This window comes from Pagrus pagrus, assembly GCF_965226575.1.
Source record: "Pagrus pagrus genome assembly, chromosome: 2".
In the NCBI taxonomy this organism is placed as follows: Eukaryota; Metazoa; Chordata; class Actinopteri; order Spariformes; family Sparidae; genus Pagrus; species Pagrus pagrus.
The window spans coordinates 9451687-9469947 of record NC_140186.1 but is presented as its reverse complement, the minus strand read 5'-3'; the positions used below and the strand labels follow the sequence as shown (position 1 = coordinate 9469947).

Sequence of the window (18261 nt, the reverse complement as noted above, 5' to 3'; positions counted from 1 at the left end):
AACCCTAACCCATTTTAGATAATGTACAGTAAGTACACAACTTTAAAAAATATATAACAAAGGCCTTGTAGTCGCAGAATTGAGACATACTATATCTATATTTGTAAAAATAAAAGCTTAATATGTAGAAAAATCATGGTTCTGAAGTTCTTCACTTTGAATACAATATAATTTCACTGAGGGGGCAATCAGTCTCCCACCTGCATCAAGGACGGAGGAGGTTAAAGACAGAAGAGAAGTGTGGGGCTACAGTAATACAGATAATAGCTATCAGCCCTTCCTCGACCTCTGGCAAGGTGGGTTTGAGATGATCGACAGACTCATGACCTACGTTAGAAGGATGCTTTACCTCTCTCGTTAGGATGAACAGTGTGATGCACACAGGGATGGTCCCTGTAAGTGCAAACGTAAAATGGCCGGCAGAGGATGCGGAGTAGCCAACCGACTGTGCCCCTCATGTGCACAACCCCCAGCTAGCATGTCATCTGCAGCACCAGTGCAGTCTTTCACACAACCCCTATGTACTGTAGGAGGTGAAGGTAATGCGAACGAGTGAACCATGAAAGGTCGGAGAAGTAAACCGTGACCTATTTTTCTGTGAGATCTTTATATTTTATAATGGGAATGTGAGGCTCTTGCATTATCACGCATACTAAATAAGTTTGGATTTTGGAGAACATGAATCTTTGCTTTACATTTGTGTGTTAAAACAGCCGCTGTGACAGCAGGTCCCTCCGCTCCCATGCGCTCAGTGTGTCTCCTCAGCGCACGGATCTGCTCTGCTCTTTGTCTTGTGACGTCAATGTCACATCTATGACCTATAGCAATACTGTATAGACCAAAACACGCTTCAGAGAATGCACTAACCCTCTGACGCCTATAGTGCACTGTTCCGCCTGACCGCTTCCAAACATCTCAAATGCAGTATAAATGTCCTGTCTTTGACTGGCCTGGCCCCAATGAAAACACTCTCACAAAAGGTTCAACACATCACCCACAGATCCCACCACCCTCATTGTACAGTAGATAACCCGAAACAACCGGTGGGAGTCACCAGCTAAATGGCCGTATTATGATCCCTCATTGGCTTCACATCCACAAACACAGAAGGTTGTATTTGTGGAAATGTATGACACAGACAGAAGTAATGCTACTGGGAATAAAACCTGTTCGCTGTGAGCAGCACAGGAGGGACTTCACTTCTTCTCCTACATACTCCTGAAGAGCCGACTCAACCCTCACTTACCACTCTCTGCAATTTCCTATGTTCCCTGTATCAAAGTATGCCACTTGTAAAAGTCAGGACGAAGGACTTACTGTACCTGCAATCTGACCAATTCAAGTAGGAACATTCAAAAGAAGCCAGCTGGAAAGAGACATTTAGTTTTAAGCAATTTAGCTAGATGGTGAGGAAGTTATCTAGAGATTAGGGCGGGCAGGAGAACAAACTACAATGTCAAGCAATCAGAGCACTGACATCTGAATAAAACGTGTCTTCAAAGAAGGGCTTTTCTTCAACCAATCAAAAAAATAAATCAACTACGTCTCAGTTAGCTTTCTGAATGGGCTTCCCACAGTAATCACTGTATGCTATGCACTTGGTTGAGTATAGAAGGCTTTAGCAACTTGCAAGAATTGCAACTTCCTTTTATTTCATCAGTTTAGCTAGAGTGTGTATTTTTGCCCTCAGTACTAAGTCGAGTATCAGTCCCACCAACATAATTTTCAGTTGACATGGCAGCTGCAGATCAACATTAGGAGCCGATAACATTTTTCACATCAATCAATCAAAATCTGTTGATTTAAGAGTTGTTATTTCTGTAAATTGACAGGGGGGAATAAAATATTATATCTTTTAAGGTGCAACGTTACTCAAAGCGTGAGATGACGTTTTCTGGCTCTCTTGCATGACAGACACAGGCATTATACTTTAAGTTTTTTCATTAATTTAACTATTCTCTGCTCTGATCCCTGCAGTAGTAGCTGTAGTATTTCCAAGGACTTCTTTAAATAAATGTGGGAAAGCTCTGTTCTGTGTCACTGTGTACGAACACTTCCTCAGCTGTAAATTGTTTCCGAGGAAGGTTTCTGCCAAATTAGAAGTTCGACCTGCCCATCATTCTGATCTATAGTGGTCAAAAGCAGGGGAGAGAGGACTCGGGGCTTTCAACTCACCGCTGCACGGCGGGGAAGTAGAGAACTAGAGAACAGGCATGAGATGAGGTCAGGACTGTAGGAAAAGTCGTCCACAGTATATGTTGCCTTTTTGGCAGCTGAATAAAAGTGGACGCCAAGCGTCAAGGTGCCCCTTATATATGGTCATCATCCGTGGGAAGAGGCTAAGCTTGCTATGATTGGCTGAGCAAATAAATGCAAATTTTGAGTGTGCTGCTGGTGAGGGAGCGGTCAAGCATGGAGTCTGTTTATATGTGTATCCAGCATGAAATTGGACTAAAACCTGAGATCAAGACTGGAAAAAAAAATTTCTTTATGAATTGCTGATCCCTGCTTTCTAATGTGGTTTCAACCAGTATGGAAGACATGGAGCTGCAGTTTTATTTTCCATTTTACGCATTAACAATTCAAGAAAGAATCGATGGACATTTTGCAATTGTGGCACCAAGACCGTTCAATTTGCTCTACTGTAAGAAAAGGGGAAGCTCTAGAGACAACACAAGGCAATATAAACACATTAACACATCTTAGATGCCTCGCCTCTTGCGCCCAGCATTCAACGCGTCCGACCAGTCGGGAGTGCAGTGTCACATTGTGTCATCCCACTCGATGCCTGTGTCACCTTGCATCCAGAGCACGGAGCTAATGCTGAGTTAGGCGTTTGTCTCCCACTGGGGCTGCCCATGTAAGAAACAGCATTCACCCAGGGAAACACACAGCGCTTGGGGCAAAGACGTACAATCAGTACATTTGTTACATAGAAAAGCAAATCATTTGTTCCATCACATGCCCTTCAAACTTACCCACCGACAGGTACATCGCGTTTCCAGCCGAGGAATGAGTTTAAATGGACGGCAGCGATCAGCGCTAAAGATCTGTGCCAGCGGTATGTATGCCGATGCTTAGTGGCCTGCATTAGCGAGTGAGCAGAGGAATAAAGATGAGTGGATTTAGGGTCCTATTTGGCATCAGATTAGGAGCTAAAGTCCAATGTGACTGACGGTATAATAAGCCCCAAAGATTTTGAATATTGTAATCACTACATCTTTCCAGTTGCCATTAGTGCAAACACATTTTTTTCGACTGTTCCTGAACGTTCTGTCTTTCCACACTACATATATATAATTTAGTTTCTACTTATATTCATGCATTAATACTTTTTTCCCGCCGCTCCTCGGAAAAAATTCCACCACATCCTAAGCTTCCTATTTCCCTCCTCCATCTTTTTTTCCCCCCACCCTCTGTCAGTCTTATCACTGTGCCCTTGGCTTTCATTTCTCTGGGGCTTTGATGGGTGCTGTGATGGCAAGATGATTGACAGGCTGAGCTGATTTCCACACACTAATCATGACATCACCGCTCAGTCGATTTCATTTCACATCACATCACATCACATCACAGCGGCCTGATTGGAAGGTGAAAAAAACCAAGAGACATTTCCCTCCGTATCGTATTGAGAAAATAATGTACATTGTCAGTAGCGTTTACAGCAGAAATGATCTGTTTACGCTTTTGTGTTTTAGAAGTTGTTTGAACAAATAAAGACATAGAACTTAACCAACCGCAAAAACACTTTGATTTAGCTGTGTTGAGTGTTACATAAGCTGGAGCAGAAACAGACTTTAAGAGTTTTTTTGATCATCACAGCGGTTTTAACAACTGTTTCAACATGAAAAGACATGAAACATGCCCGAGATAGCAAATCCATCCAATGCCAACTTTATATGTTATTGCTTTATTGTCATATGGTAATGTACTTTGCCAAGTTCCTTTTTGTGCATGAAAGGAAAGCAAAAGAAATCGCTGCAAAAACATCTGAATTTCATGTATACGTTTGGATTTCTGCTCCCTGCTTTGTGCTATCTGTCTGTCAAATCTCTGATGTCGTTGTGATCTTGAACGCAAGGACAGAGTTCAAAATTGGCCTTGCACATGACTTCATTTGCATTTATCCTTAATGCAAATTTGGCAATAAAATTAAGGTTATGAAGTGGGCACTGAGATGGACTGACTATGTCAGGGAGGTTCTCAGGTCTCCGCAACTTGCACAGTGCAGAGAAATAACTCAAAACCAGAGGATACCGTGCCACATGGCGAACTGGGCTATGAGCTAATTCACTATCGGTAGCTAGCCACAGCTGAGAATAGCTATTAAAGAGCAGCAGTTGTTTGTTACTCCTACTACTGATATGCTGCCACCTAGTTTTCGGAGCTACGTTCAAATTCTGGCCATATTCTACAAATTACACCTTTAAGACATGCTTCGAAAGACGGTCAGCAGTAATTCAAAGTAATGCAGTTGGACCCAGTACTATAAGATCCTTAACCCTAAACAGAGGGAGTCTAGCGACAATCTACCGATAAAACAGTTGAACTCACTGTACAAAAGTTTGGCCACCATCCTTTTATCTAAAGAAGCTTCGTTGTCGTGCTACATATGAAAGAATAGCAGCTGCTAAAGCAAAGCTCCTCGCTCCACTTATTGGATCAGATTTCACAAGAGTCCAACAAATCAGATGATAGTTACACTGTAAAATCATAGTTTTCATTAAAAAGAAAAACAGGATTGCACCAGAAAAACAGTAGCTATTGACATTCCCAGAGAGCTCTGACAGCTGAGCTGAAATTGTGTTTTGAATTAGTTTCCAGCCATTATTGCTCTAGTGGTCCTCAGTGGGACAGCAAAAATCCTCAAATGCATTTTGAAACCAGTGTCCTGAAGAAAACCAAATTTCAAAAGCCCCAGCTCCAGATGTGGAATGTTAATTGTGAGGATCGGGAGAAATCTCAACAGGCCAGTAAAATTTCAGGCTGATTACCGTAGAATGACATTATTCTGCTTTTCTGGAACCTGAGCTCTCCACACACAACACACAACACAGTTACGCTTGCCAGTGTTTTTTTAACTAAAGATTAGGGACAAGTAAAATGAAAAGAGAAGGGTGAAGCCAAGTAGATAAGAACAGGATGCAGCCAAGAGCTCTACAGTTTAAAATAATGGAAATATTTTGTTCAGTTTGGCAGCGCGGATGCAAGATGTTTGGTTATTATCCAGTATTTATTTGCCAAAAAGCTCTCTTAAAGAGTCAGTTGACCCAATTCTCTGACAAAAAAAGAGAAAAGAATCCGTTTGCTCCAATCACAAAATTACATTTCACTTTAGCAATCTGTTTCTCCAGAAATGATGTCAGAGTTGACTTTGATGTCCACAGTTTATATTGGAACTACTTTGCACAGAAGGGTTATTAAAAAAAACAAAAACGTTTTTAATGTCATTAAATCTGTGGGCAGAAATGGGCATTGTCTATAATTTTAAGTGGTTTATAAATATCTGTCTGTACGAATGATTTTCGTTTCATCTGTCCAAACAGCTTCAGTAGATTTTTTTTTGGCCACTCGGTAGCAGCAGAACAAGCTGTTGATATGACGATTGGCATACTGTCGCCTTATAAAGTTGATAGGGTGAACGTGTTAGCAAACAGTTAACACTTGATTTCATTGAGCGTGAAGTTTCTGACTGAATGTAAGTGTGTCCTTTCAGCATTTCTGGTCTCTGAGTAAAATATCCAACTCAAGCAGCTAAATTCTCCAGTATGTTTACCAGTTAGTTAACTCTGTCTGCCACTTCGTGCTGGGCAGCAGATTGACGCAGCCGATCCTCATTAGAGAGAGGTCGACTGTGCAAGCAGGTTTTTACTCGCTCTTTAGTCACTTGGCCACTGTGAGCGTGGCTTAAAGTCATAACTCAACACTAAAATGTATAATTTTTGTTCATGGAGTCAACCGTCTGTCATTAATAAAATAAACACCGAACACTAAAAGAGCTGTCACTACTGTATGAGCACCTACTTACACATCATATGAAATCCTATGAAAACAGATTTTGAGCTATCTTGCTTCATGAGGGACAAAGATCGTGAGCCACTTTGGCAAAGGTAATGATCTCATCTCATTTGCAGACTCCCTTTATGTGTCTTTGGGAAAAATAATAAACTTTTAAGACTTCAGATGGATTTTTTTCTATTAATTGTCTGACAGCAGCATTTCATTCTTGGGCAGAAGCGAGTCCCTCTTCTGCACTGTAAAAATTGACTATAAAGTGGTGGCGAGACATATGAAGACTGGTATTTGACCCCCATATACCAAAGTTTTACATCTGGCTAATGCACTCAGGCATTAGCCAGAGATCCCCCGTCACCACCTCTCTGTCTCTCTTTTTATCTCTCTCTCCACGCATGACTATACTATACTATAAATAGCAGCAGCATTCCCCCAAATCATCCTCTCACTTGGGGGAAAGGAGCGTTAAACCTAAATAACCATGCCTTTGCCTGACAGGCAAAAGGCCAATGTTTCACCTCTAAGCCTGACGCTAATCATGGTGACAATATGTAGAAAAAAAATACACAAAGATACTCACAGCAGCTCTGTCATCTCTGACATTTCCTATTTTCCATCTTGTTATCTGCAGCCTTCTGTTGACATTCCCAAAGCCTCACGTGCAGAGCCAGAAACAGTCGAAGGAGGATCTAAAAATAGCAGCAGCACGCAGCTCAGTGTGCCCAATATGAGTGAGCACGTTTTTAATATCTCCTCATTAAATATGCATGAGATTAAGTACTCGAGACTTCACTGTTTATTGAGTGACGAGCATTGTTTTTCAATTCATCAACTCCCTGCACCCAGCCCCACAAAGCTGTTGTTTTCCCAGTTCAGTATGGATGAATAATGCCCGGCTGATTGACACGTGAATGGTACGAAAACAGATATGATGGAGAGCACGCACGCGCTGTATTGTTATTATTACTACACACGTATTTAACATCGTCACTGTACATTTCCGCTTTCTTTCGGTTGTTCCTCTTTTCATTATTCCGCTGTGTTTTCTTGGAAATACTAATGAGCACGACACTAGTTAGTACACGATCTGATGATTTTAATTGATAGGAGATATTGCTTGATCTCCTTAACGCAGGAAAGGAGCTGCATCTCCTCTCTCCACAGCTGTCAGACTTGCACTATTAAATCTTTTGATCACGGTTTGAGTGATTGAACGTCAAAGGTTACCTACAGGGCACACACACACACACACACACTTTTTCCTCGATGCAAATCTGTATGTCATAGATCTCTCTGAAGGATGTCAGGGGGAGAAATGTTGCTCTGCTGCTTTTTTTCTCATTAAAATGTGCTCATATGCTTGTAATGATCCGTGCAGGTGAGACACTAATTCAAATGCGGGTCGCCACTCGTGACCTCACAGACCGGGCAGCATATGCCACGGCGGTTGCGGACAGATCTGGCCAAACTTTATCGTGTATTTGACAAAGACCAACTGTCAGCAGCAGACTCTCTTCATCAGTTTCTCTTGTAGTGATTTACCAACAGGATGCCATATCTGGTAAAGAGGCGCAAACGTTACCAGGCAGCTAAAATCCCTTTGCTGAATTGGCTCCGGTGACAGCCTCTATAATCCGAAGGGACAGGTGTTGCCATGACAACAGCTTGCCCTGAGCTGAGCTGGCAAAGCTCACAAACAAATGATTGCATGAGTGAAAAAAACCTATGTCTGTGCCAAATATGTGCGTAAAGGAAGAGCAACACGAGGCATCCTCGCTCCTCTGCTGCTCTGGAAGTGAAAAACGCATCCAAGTCCTCCGACGGCGCCTCGAAACGGGAGCTCGAGACGCAAGGCGGACGCCACACCGCGGGCATGAAATGACCTTGGATCAGTCAGGACTTAACTAAGTGCAGGAGCTGTAGACGGAGAGTGCACGGTGGTCTCGTCGCTCTATTGGCTGAAATTAAAAACTAATAATAGAGCGGCTGTGTCTTACAAGAAGAGCGCAGCAGCGTGCATCAAAGTGCGTCAAACAACGTGAAACCATGAAGAAGAAACTCTCAAATTCCTCACTCACCACTTCAAATTCCCATCCTGTATTACTTGTTACGTGTGGCAAAAACAGGAGGACCCAAACGCAAGACACTCGGGAGGCAGGCAGGGTAAGGAACAAAAAGCAACCTTTATTAAAATGAAGCTGTAAATCAAAGTCCAACAAATACAAAATACAAAGTCCGAGCACAAAAGCTGGCAAGAAAAGGCAACAAAAACAGAGGAGCAGGCAGAGGAACAAGAGAGAACAAAGAAAAAAATACTAAAACTCAATAAAGTACAAACCAAGGAAGCGCTGGGACAACAGGTAGGAACACGAGTTTTTGAAATAGATAGAGACTAATTAACCACTGAAACACATGTGAACAAGAAAAAAAGGCGGGAAAGGACAAAGGGAGGAATTGTGAAAAGCAAAACGTGACACATGACGACAGACACAACTCAATCAAAATCTCATGTCATTACCGAGAACATGAACAGTAGCTGGTTGACTTGACAGCAGTACGTGGTCGCAGACTCAGCCGTATCAGTTAGTCCACTGAGGGCTACGCTATGTGCTGCTTTTACAGATAGAGCTTTAATTGGAAGTCTTGTCTCATTTTTTCACGCCCCTTCTTGTTAATTTGCTCCTTGCTCGTTATCAACTACTACTCCGTGTGCTGATCTTCGAACAGGATAAGAATAAATGCTGGGCTTGCACTGTTTCTGAGTCAGTTGATATATTTAGTTTGAGAAATACTTCCTTGCAAAAAAGTATCCAGCTTAAAACCTTTTGCCAATTTACACAAAAGTAGGAAGTAGTATAACCAAAATGAATAGGATGCATCTGGTGATGACTGCAAACAGGCAAAATCATGGGAAAATGTACCCACTATTGGACAATACCAAGTTTTGATGTAATGGTGGTGCCAAAACAAAAGTATCACCAAGCTTCATGCTTAAAGGGACCATAAATACCTGCACTGAATTCACTGGGAATTTGGTCAGCCAAATCACAAGACAAGTGATTAAATGACCGCAGTTATTCCTGAAAGTGATCAATATCACTTTGAGGTAACTGCTACACAGATTCGATCAACAGGCTACACGACACAGCTCCCTTCAGTTCATCTTATCTGTGGGTCCCTCAGGTTCGTCTTATTTTTGGCTGCTATAAATCTGCTTCGTTTGTATTGTGGAACTTGTTTATTTGGCCTCCCTTTACACGCTGTGCAGGCATTAAAAATTTAGGAGTCAATGCCTTGTGAAACTATTTTTGGGAGCTACAACCCACAAAAGCTACCTTTCCCTGGGTAGCACAGGCTGCCAGGGATAATTCAGGTTTCTAAAAGCAGCCCTCACGTTTGCACTTCTGATAGAAGAGCATTAAAGCATGGAGGCATTATAAGTCCTTCTCTGTGGACACTGGCTTATATTCTCGCCGAGCTGTCTCATCCAGGAACACTTCAAATTAGCATCTCTGCCCACAAGGCAGTACTAGGAAAACACTGGACTGTCTGTAACGTGGGAGCCAGGAGCTGGCTGACAAAGCCCAGAGGGCCAGAGCAGCCCTCACTGTCTTTGGTTGGAGGTTTTAGAGAACGAGTGGGAGACAGAGCAAGAGTAGGTGGACAGTTTCATCACTGTGAAGAAATGGAGGAAGCAAGGTGCGCTCCCAAATAATTCTGGAGGGTGGCGGCAACAATTAAAGAAGCGCAGAGTTGAGTTGATTACTTAATGTGAGAGAAAGCACACCTAAGCACCCGGCGGCCATTCAAACCCACACACTCGCTCCCAGGCGTGTCTGCGTACTCCGAATGGATTTGAGACGGCGTGAGAAACAGTCAAATTAGTGCAAAAGCTAATCACATTCATTGAACATGCAAGAGGTCCTTTCAACTATTAAGCAAGCATAGCTTTGTAATTATGCATATGCACATAAACATCATCAATTATGCACATGAATTATTCACATTGTTAGAGTGTCAGAGCAGAAATATGAATAATTGGGCTTTGAATCTAATATTACAGGACGGGATTTCCAGTGTTTCTTTCCAGAGACTTCCAAGTAGATACTATTTAATAGTAATTGACATGGAGAGAAATACTGCTTAATGTAACAATTCATTCATCGGTGGTTTTTGCCACTGAAGTCAGTGAAATGTATAAAACCGACGTCCGTCCTGTAGTAAAAAGACTAATCTCAAGGTCACCTTTTTATGGAGCTTTCAACTCGATCTCACTTCTCTCTTCAGGAAATGGAGATTACTGGAAGTGGATGGCCTTCTTCATCTTCCTCTGGCTATCCACCCACTCCTGCTTGATCGGTGTTGTGACGCAGATACAACAGCAAGGTTAGTGTTGGTTAGTGATTCCCAACCAGGGCTATTCGTACCTCATGGGGTACTTTTTGTGAGTGACTCAGCTAAATTGAAAAAAAATCTAAATCCATTATACATCCAAATATTTTCTGTTCAGGAGAAAAATGTGTATACTGTAATGATGCTTATCAGTGGTGCCAACTTGGGTTAGTTACATAGAAAAAATGTAGGTTATGTCTGATGATGTTAAGTCACGAGGAAATAAAAACACAATGAAAACTAAACAGTCTGTGATCAAACATCTGATCCACCTCAATACATACGCGGTATGCAGCACAACACATAAGTTACATAACCTACAAAGCCTGATTCCATGATTAACACCGTTGCATCTATAACCTTTTCTGCCTGTAGCAGGGAACAATCTTTCCACAGTCTGGACCCACTCTGCTGTGAAGAATGCAGGAAGATGCCGTGGTAGCGTTGCATGAACAGGGACTTTTTATGTTTCACCAGTGGCAGCAAAAACAACAAGGGCTTTCACCGTTGTAACCGCAGCCTGAGCTGATCTGGACTCTTTATAGCCGACTTAAATAATGTAACTATTCCTAATAGCGTGAAACACTTTTCTGTGGCTTCAGCAACGTTCTGATAGAGACAAACCCACCGTCACACACACAGCTTACTCACAAGGCCTCCGTTCTGAAAGGTGAGGCTCGGCTGGAAACACAAGCGCCAGTAGGTGTATGTTAGAGGTCATTAGCTTAGACATTATCGCCGTGACTGTAATACCTGGCTTAGATGTGACAGCTTTATCGCAATAACTCCTGAAACCCTATTCTGGCGCCAGTGAGGCTGATCTTTAATGTATGTCTTCCAACATAAAGTATTAACCGTCACCGAGACAGGCCAACTGCATACGGCAAAGCTTACAATCCAACAATACAATGTTACTGTGGTGCGATTACAATTAAACCTGAAAACTAGTTGGCAAGTGAGCAAAAAAGTTGAAAGCTGAAAGATCGAAGGGTTTTGCCAGTGGTAGGAGTACAGATGCAAACATAAATTATCCTTCACTAAAAAGAAAAGTGTGAAATTGAAGGCTTTGTGTAGTCGTAATGTGTGGTCAGCGAAACCTGTTGTTATTGACACTGTGTCATTAGCATGCGATGTTTGTTTCTACATACAGTTGTGTCCTCTGGGGACAAGAAGACCTCACATTCTTCAACAGAAGGAGATTAATTGGCATCTTAAACCAATTAACCAACGGCCAATTAACATGGCTTTTGGTCCAGAATGTAGAGCTTTCTCATCTTCTCATATACACAGTGTATAATCATGACAGAGTGGTCTAATCAGTGCATTTAACAGATCGCTTCTAAGAGGCAGATTCACACCTTACAAGGTGCTACAGCAGGAATTTTCCCAGCGGGTTGTTTCGTACCGAACCTGGCACGACAGTATGAAGGGGGCAACCTTTAGAGACAGATGCAGATATTCAGCAGGTCATCTTTGCTGCAGCGATCCGGGCCGGGGTGAAGAGGCAGAAACTAGTAAACAAGTAACAGGTTCTTTCAACTTATTTATTGTTGCATTACAAGAAACAGAATGAACTGTTGCATATACGAAGGTCAGACTATTCTTTGTGAATTTAATGAATCCAACAATGTTGATGCTCATGTCAGACTCATTTTCTTTTTATGCATTTTTACCAAACAGATGAAGCCAAGTGACACAGAGTGGAAGTTTTGAGGAAGTCTTCGCAGGGTCCACTATGGAGACAGATTTGTTTGGCAACCAGCCACTGAGTTTAAAAGTGAAAAATAATGTAAGGTTCAAAGATTTATTTGTCATTACATAACACAGGGTTGCATTAAAAATTTAAGTTTGTTACTTCTTCATGCTACACAAATGGAGAACATATATGGTTATTTATAAACATATGAACCTGTACACACACACACACACACACACACACAGGAAATAATTCTGTAGAGCGTGTTATTAAATTTGTATCCAGGTGGATAATATGGTCGAGACCTTCACATTAAAAGTTCAGGTAAACACCAGCAACTTTGACTGTGTGTGAACACCAAGGATCACTGATGTCAACACAATCCAACTCTCCTCTTCCCGCGCTCTGTCAGCTCCGAACAAGGTCCGCCTGTCAAGTGCAACAGCTTGATCCGGGACGTTGTGGTGCGGACAGGTCTCTGTAAAGATGTCTGCAGAACAGTCCCTGATTTCCTGTCGTTTGGCAGCCTGAGTCCCATTTCGTCCATTTCGTTTCCTTTCAGTTAAAGCACAGCCTAACTCAAACAGTGCAGGTTGTGTTTCTTAAAATTAATGATTCGTTAAACGACAAATGTGTTGCGTCTGTACAAATCTGACGTGTCAAATCGGGGCCACTAATTTATTTTGTATGAAAATAGCTCCGTAAATTAACCCACTACCTAATTAGATTATACATTTCATCCACTGTTTGTCAAGAATCTTAGAAAGCCCGTGTTTTCTCCTCCACCAAGAAGCCTTCCATTTTCATCCTCCCATTTCTATTTTTGGATCTGTTCTGTTTGTCCAGCATAGCCCTTCCTTCCAGAGGCTTGTTACTTAGAGCTGGTGGGATCTGGGCACATGTGTCCCTATTTGTTTCCGATGTATTTTCAGAGAGGTTAATGCGTGCTGACATCACATAAATGTCCTCTCATCCAACTGAGAATATGCCAACCATGCAGCAAGCAAGCCAACTGCACACACGCACTCACACTCTATCACTCTTTCCTTAACTCCCATCTGAGTTGATCTTTCTTCCCCTGATTCACTGTAATCCCATCTCTCTCTCTCCCTCTCTCTCTCTCTCTCTCTGTATCTCCATCTGTAAATAATACATATTGATTGCTCCAACAAGTTCATATAAACACACTGCATCAGTGCGCCTGTTTTTTGGTTTTTGTGCAGTCTTCCAGGTCTTCATGCGGTAATGTTGGAGCACTAAAGCAAGCTTATTTGGCAATCAGAGGTAATATCCACTCAGATAATATTGTGCTATTAATAACACCGGCATCCAAACAAGGTAAGGTTCGCCAGCTAGCTGTAAATTAGCTATGCTGCATCAACCCCGCTATGACCGCTCCTGCAACATCAGCTGATAAAGCAATTTGCAAGCAGCTAGCCAATTAACCAGCCAATTAACCGCCCAGATTTTCTACGTTGGGTAGCTAGCAAGTCACGCACATTACCAAGCCAGCCAGTTGATGTTTGCCAACTTTAGCCAGCTTACACCACAATATTACAATATATTTTACATGCTTTGCAGTGATGTTAGCTTTGACACTGGACCTTGTTTTCAGCTAATTTATCTGTGTATACTATGATTTTTTTGTGGTTTGCTCTCATTATTGTTGTCTTCTGTATGTATTGACTATTTTTACTTGCTTTGTAAAGTGTCCTTGGGTGACGCTTATAAATAAAATGTATCATTATTGTTGTTATTGTCATTATTATTGCAGGTGCCGGGCATTTATTGACGTCCCTTCCTAAGCTAATATTAGTTAGTGCTGGGGAGCAGAAGAAAGGCTGGCCAGGCGCTCAGGTGCTTCAATAAATGTCACATGCTTTGGATTTTCCTTTCATCCCGAGTTATCTGCGCAGGAATCAGTCCACCGTCTTTTTTAACATTACAATGCATTCATTCATACGTTGGTATTCAAAAGTGAATAATGCATGCAATTTCTTCACATTCTTACATATTGCACTTTTTAATGAGCTTACATACGAATGACAGTAGAAATGGAATTTTAAAGGGCAATTGCACTGCTTTTATATGTCAAAGTCTAGGTATTGGGGAGTACAACTGCATATGTAAAGAAAGCTATATGAAGCCTTTTGTTGCTCCAGAAGAAGCCACACATGATTATATAATATCAGTTAGGAGACAAATTTGAAAATGTCTTGCTGCCAGACCATTTTAACCTATATGCTTATCATCTCTGCTTGAGGGCAGCAGCCTGAGGCTATTAGCTGCTACTACCATAATACACCTGAATCTCCAACCCAACTCTTGGATTAGCATTGTGGGTAAGGTAGATGCCTTGTATTGATGAATCGATGTTGAGGTTTGTTTTTTTTCTTAAACTGTTCATCATGAGTCTGACAACGTTATGAATCTTTAAACGAACTGTTAAAAAAAAAAAAAAAGTAGCACCAAAGTGTTGACTATCCATGCAAGCTAAAGTAGGAAGCGTGATCTGTGTAGGATTTATGGAACCTCACATCTATATTAACTTGTTAAAGAGGAATATGATACATGACCTCCAAAGCAAAAAATGTTTTTAAAAAATACTTAGAGATGTGAGTTGTTCAAAGTTTGAATAATAAAAAAAAACATTCTTGCTGAAAATATAATGAAGAGTTCAAAGAGGGGCATGTTTGAAAATTCCTCTCATGGACTATTGTAATATTTCATATATTGTAAAAAAAAATGAATTAAAAAGTTTCACAGTAGCATCAATGTGATGACTAAGCAGAAAGGACATGAAAATGTTCAAGAGAAGGATAACAGACGGAGAATATAATTGCCGTAGAGCAGCGATGTTAACACAAGATTCGTGTTTGGGTTTTTAAATGAAAGAATTCAGCATTTCTATGCGCACCGGGTAAAATAAGTGTTCCTGTACAAAGCAAATGACAAAAGAGTGGTTCATGTTGAAGAGGATTCGTAATCTCTGTATTACTTTTTCTGACACTTGTGTGAGCAACATCCAGACGGAGCGTTTGTCTGAACCCGATGTACAGCTGCAGAGGAGGAGAACAAATGAGACTACGACTTTTCATCTACCGCAGTAAATGTGTAGGAGCATTGTGTTCTTTCCGTCTGTGCAGAGATGTGCTGACAGTTTATAGAATCCCTGCAGCATATAGGGTATGTAGTGCAAGGACATTACCTCGGAGCACAAAGGACAGTCTGATATGCAGTATAGGTAAGTTTTCTGTAGCGTCTTTTATGGCAGACGTGTGTTGAAGTTGCATGCCACATCACAGTTCCAAGGAAGCGAATAAAGTGCAGAAAACTAGTATGGTACTAAATGAGAAATTCATAGCCCACGTTCCTGTGGGTGAAAATTGCGATGTCTCATAATAACTTAATCAGTGTTAAGGCAGCATTGCCGACATGCTCCCAAGCAAGAAGGGAACAATTATCTCTTTCAGACAAGTTAGCACATATTGTTAGCATCCTCTTACTGCTCATTTATCTTGTTCCTATGATCATGCAAGCTATTTTATACCCCCTCGCACCATTACTGTGGAAACTCAGACACAAACATTAATTAGCTCAGCCTGTGGCTAAATAATGAGCTATGATATCAAGTTCACTCAGTTTGTGTCGCACACCATCACACTCAAATACTTGTACAAACCACTAGACCTCTTTGTATAAAGACTACTTGAGTCTTATGACTAGCTTGCGTGACTGAAAGTGTTCTTGCCCCCTTGGCAGCAGTGGTAATCTATTGCCATTAAATATGGAAGGAGCCATGACCATTTTCAGACCGGCCCAAATTATTAAATCCTGAGTGCTGCTTCCATATATTATGGCTGGAAAAGTGAGTTCTGACAGACCCGCTTTAAACATAATGTCTTTCAGTCACTGGCCTCATGTATGACCTTCTTCAAGCCATCTGACACAAGCAAGGTCATTAAAATAACTGCGAGAAACTGACAGGATTCAAGCTAAATGACACAAGATAGCCTTTTTGTCTTTACAAAGTGACACTGAAGGCCAAAAAGCAACACTAATCATCCATCAACACATTCGCAGACACGGACGCATACAGGAACATGTTCACATAAAAGTATAACACACTGACCTTTGGAGTGTCACCGTTCACAGTGGGGTGTTGTAGCCCGGACGTAGCCACCTGGACGAAAGGAAGAACCGTTCTCTACCGAGCAGGAGAAGACATATGTCCTGCACAACACAGTTCATTAACCCCATATGTTACCCTCAGCGAGACACACAGCGTACCAGCAGTGTACAGTACAGTAGAAGAGCAAAGTCGCATCAGTGCCAAATAAACAAGCTGGTTCAATGTGACTCACTCATCCGCTCTAATAAATGGATTAAAATATATTCAGGGATGAGGACCTGAAACTAAATCAAATGTTTTTGTTTTCTCATTATCAACCTGTTAAGTTCAGGTTCATTTATTAAAGAGGCACTATGTTTGAATATTTAATGAAGTTATGAGACAAACTCAGAAATATTTAGTTTTTCCAAAAGTGAGTAAATAAGCTGTTCAAACAGTGTTTGAAGTTGGAAAGGTGGCAGGGTCCGCCAAATATGAACAAAGTAAAACAGAATGAAATTGTGTTGTCTTTTAAGGTCAGTTTGTTTATTTGGTATGTTTAGGCATTTAAAAAAAAACTACATAGTGCACCTTTAAAAGCAGTTTGTGTTATTTCTCGCACATTTTTACCCTTTAACAAGTAGTTTCGGTTGCATACTGCATTAAGCCTTATCTGTTTTGACAAGGCATTACTTTTGAAAATGAACACAGGCACCAAAAAAGATGAATGATGAATCAATACATACTGTATTTGTCACAAAGAGAGCAGGGAAGGTGGGCAGACGGCAGGCAGGAACTGCAATGGATGAAGTTTTATTTGGGATCGCGGCAATGCAAGGAACAGGCCAACATGAAGGAACATCAGGGAAACACAACAGAAGTGAACTAAAGATGGGGCTTAAATACAAACTAAAGCAACGAGGGGATGAGGTGCAGGTGGAGTGAGGCAGAGAAACAGGTGAGGGTAATGGGTGGAAAAACACTGGGAACAGGGAAAGGCTAATGAAGGAGATGCAGTGCAGGTGTGGAGGGAAAGCAAACTGTGGAGGAGCACAAGAAGACAGGAGGGAAAAACCCATAAAACTCACATAAGTGAAACTAAAATGACAAGGGAACAGTTTATTGTCATGTTAAATACAGACTTGTTCTATGAGTATTTTGCCACACAGATGAACTGTAATACAACAGACACTACAACAGTTGTGTGAAGTTATGGCAGTTTAAAGAAAGTTATTTTCTCTTCCAGTATTTTCTCCCGAAGAGAAGAAGCTGAAATAATATTGGAGACATTTCCCATAATTTAACATCTAAATGTGAATCGTCTGCATTAACTCCACCAGAGATATTAGACAAAGTGTTGAAACTGTGCTGAGATGATGAGTCAGCAAAGCACAACCATAATTCCAATAGTTCTGGAAATCTATCCAAAACTACGCTCTCCAAATCGCCTTCTAGTTTCCAAATGTAATAAATTAAAGGGCAGCATAACGCAGGCTGAAAAGCAGCGTTTCCCTGCTCCTTCCAGCTGAATGTTTCGAGTCTGTTTCACAGTGATGTCATGGTGAACCCCAGAGTAAACCGGAGGAAACATGAACATCACTGAAGTGATGTCGCATTAGCGTGTTGAGCTAACAGTCAATAATGAATGGGATACATACAACCTTAAAGACATGGAGGGCACAGCTTGAGGTCTGTGCAGAACTTTATGTCAAGGAGGCTCATCGCTGCAACCCACCAACATCAACACTCTGTTTTATACTGTAAAACTCCTTGTTTGCTTTCATTTGGGGTATTTGACCTTGAGGATAAGTTCATATCATTTACCGTAAACTCAAACATGTGTCCTGGTTAGACCTGTTCATTGCAAAATGCAGAACAATAGAGCAAAAAAAAGCAAAAAAGCAAATGTATTTAATAACTTGAGCAGCGAAATTGACACCAAAAACCCAAATCTGCACTTCATGTTTCAATTAGCCGCAAAGTTGTTCATTTGACATTGCGACAAGTGAAATCAGGTTAAACGTCATCATGATTTGCACATTTTGAA

The 18261-nt window shown here is 41.3% G+C and overlaps 1 long non-coding RNA gene across 2 annotated transcripts in view; it reads right to left on the bottom strand.

Annotated features, from left to right (window-relative positions):
* Positions 1-17064, bottom strand: part of LOC311267414 — a 93900-nt gene extending 76836 nt beyond the window's left edge. For both annotated transcript variants that reach the window (XR_014623834.1, XR_014623835.1), the window contains exons 1-2: positions 16961-17064; positions 16236-16336 (exon numbers count right to left, since the gene is read on the bottom strand). This is a non-coding gene — a long non-coding RNA (uncharacterized lncRNA). The remainder of the gene's footprint in view (positions 1-16235; positions 16337-16960) is intronic.
* Positions 17065-18261: the final 1197 nt, after the last annotated feature.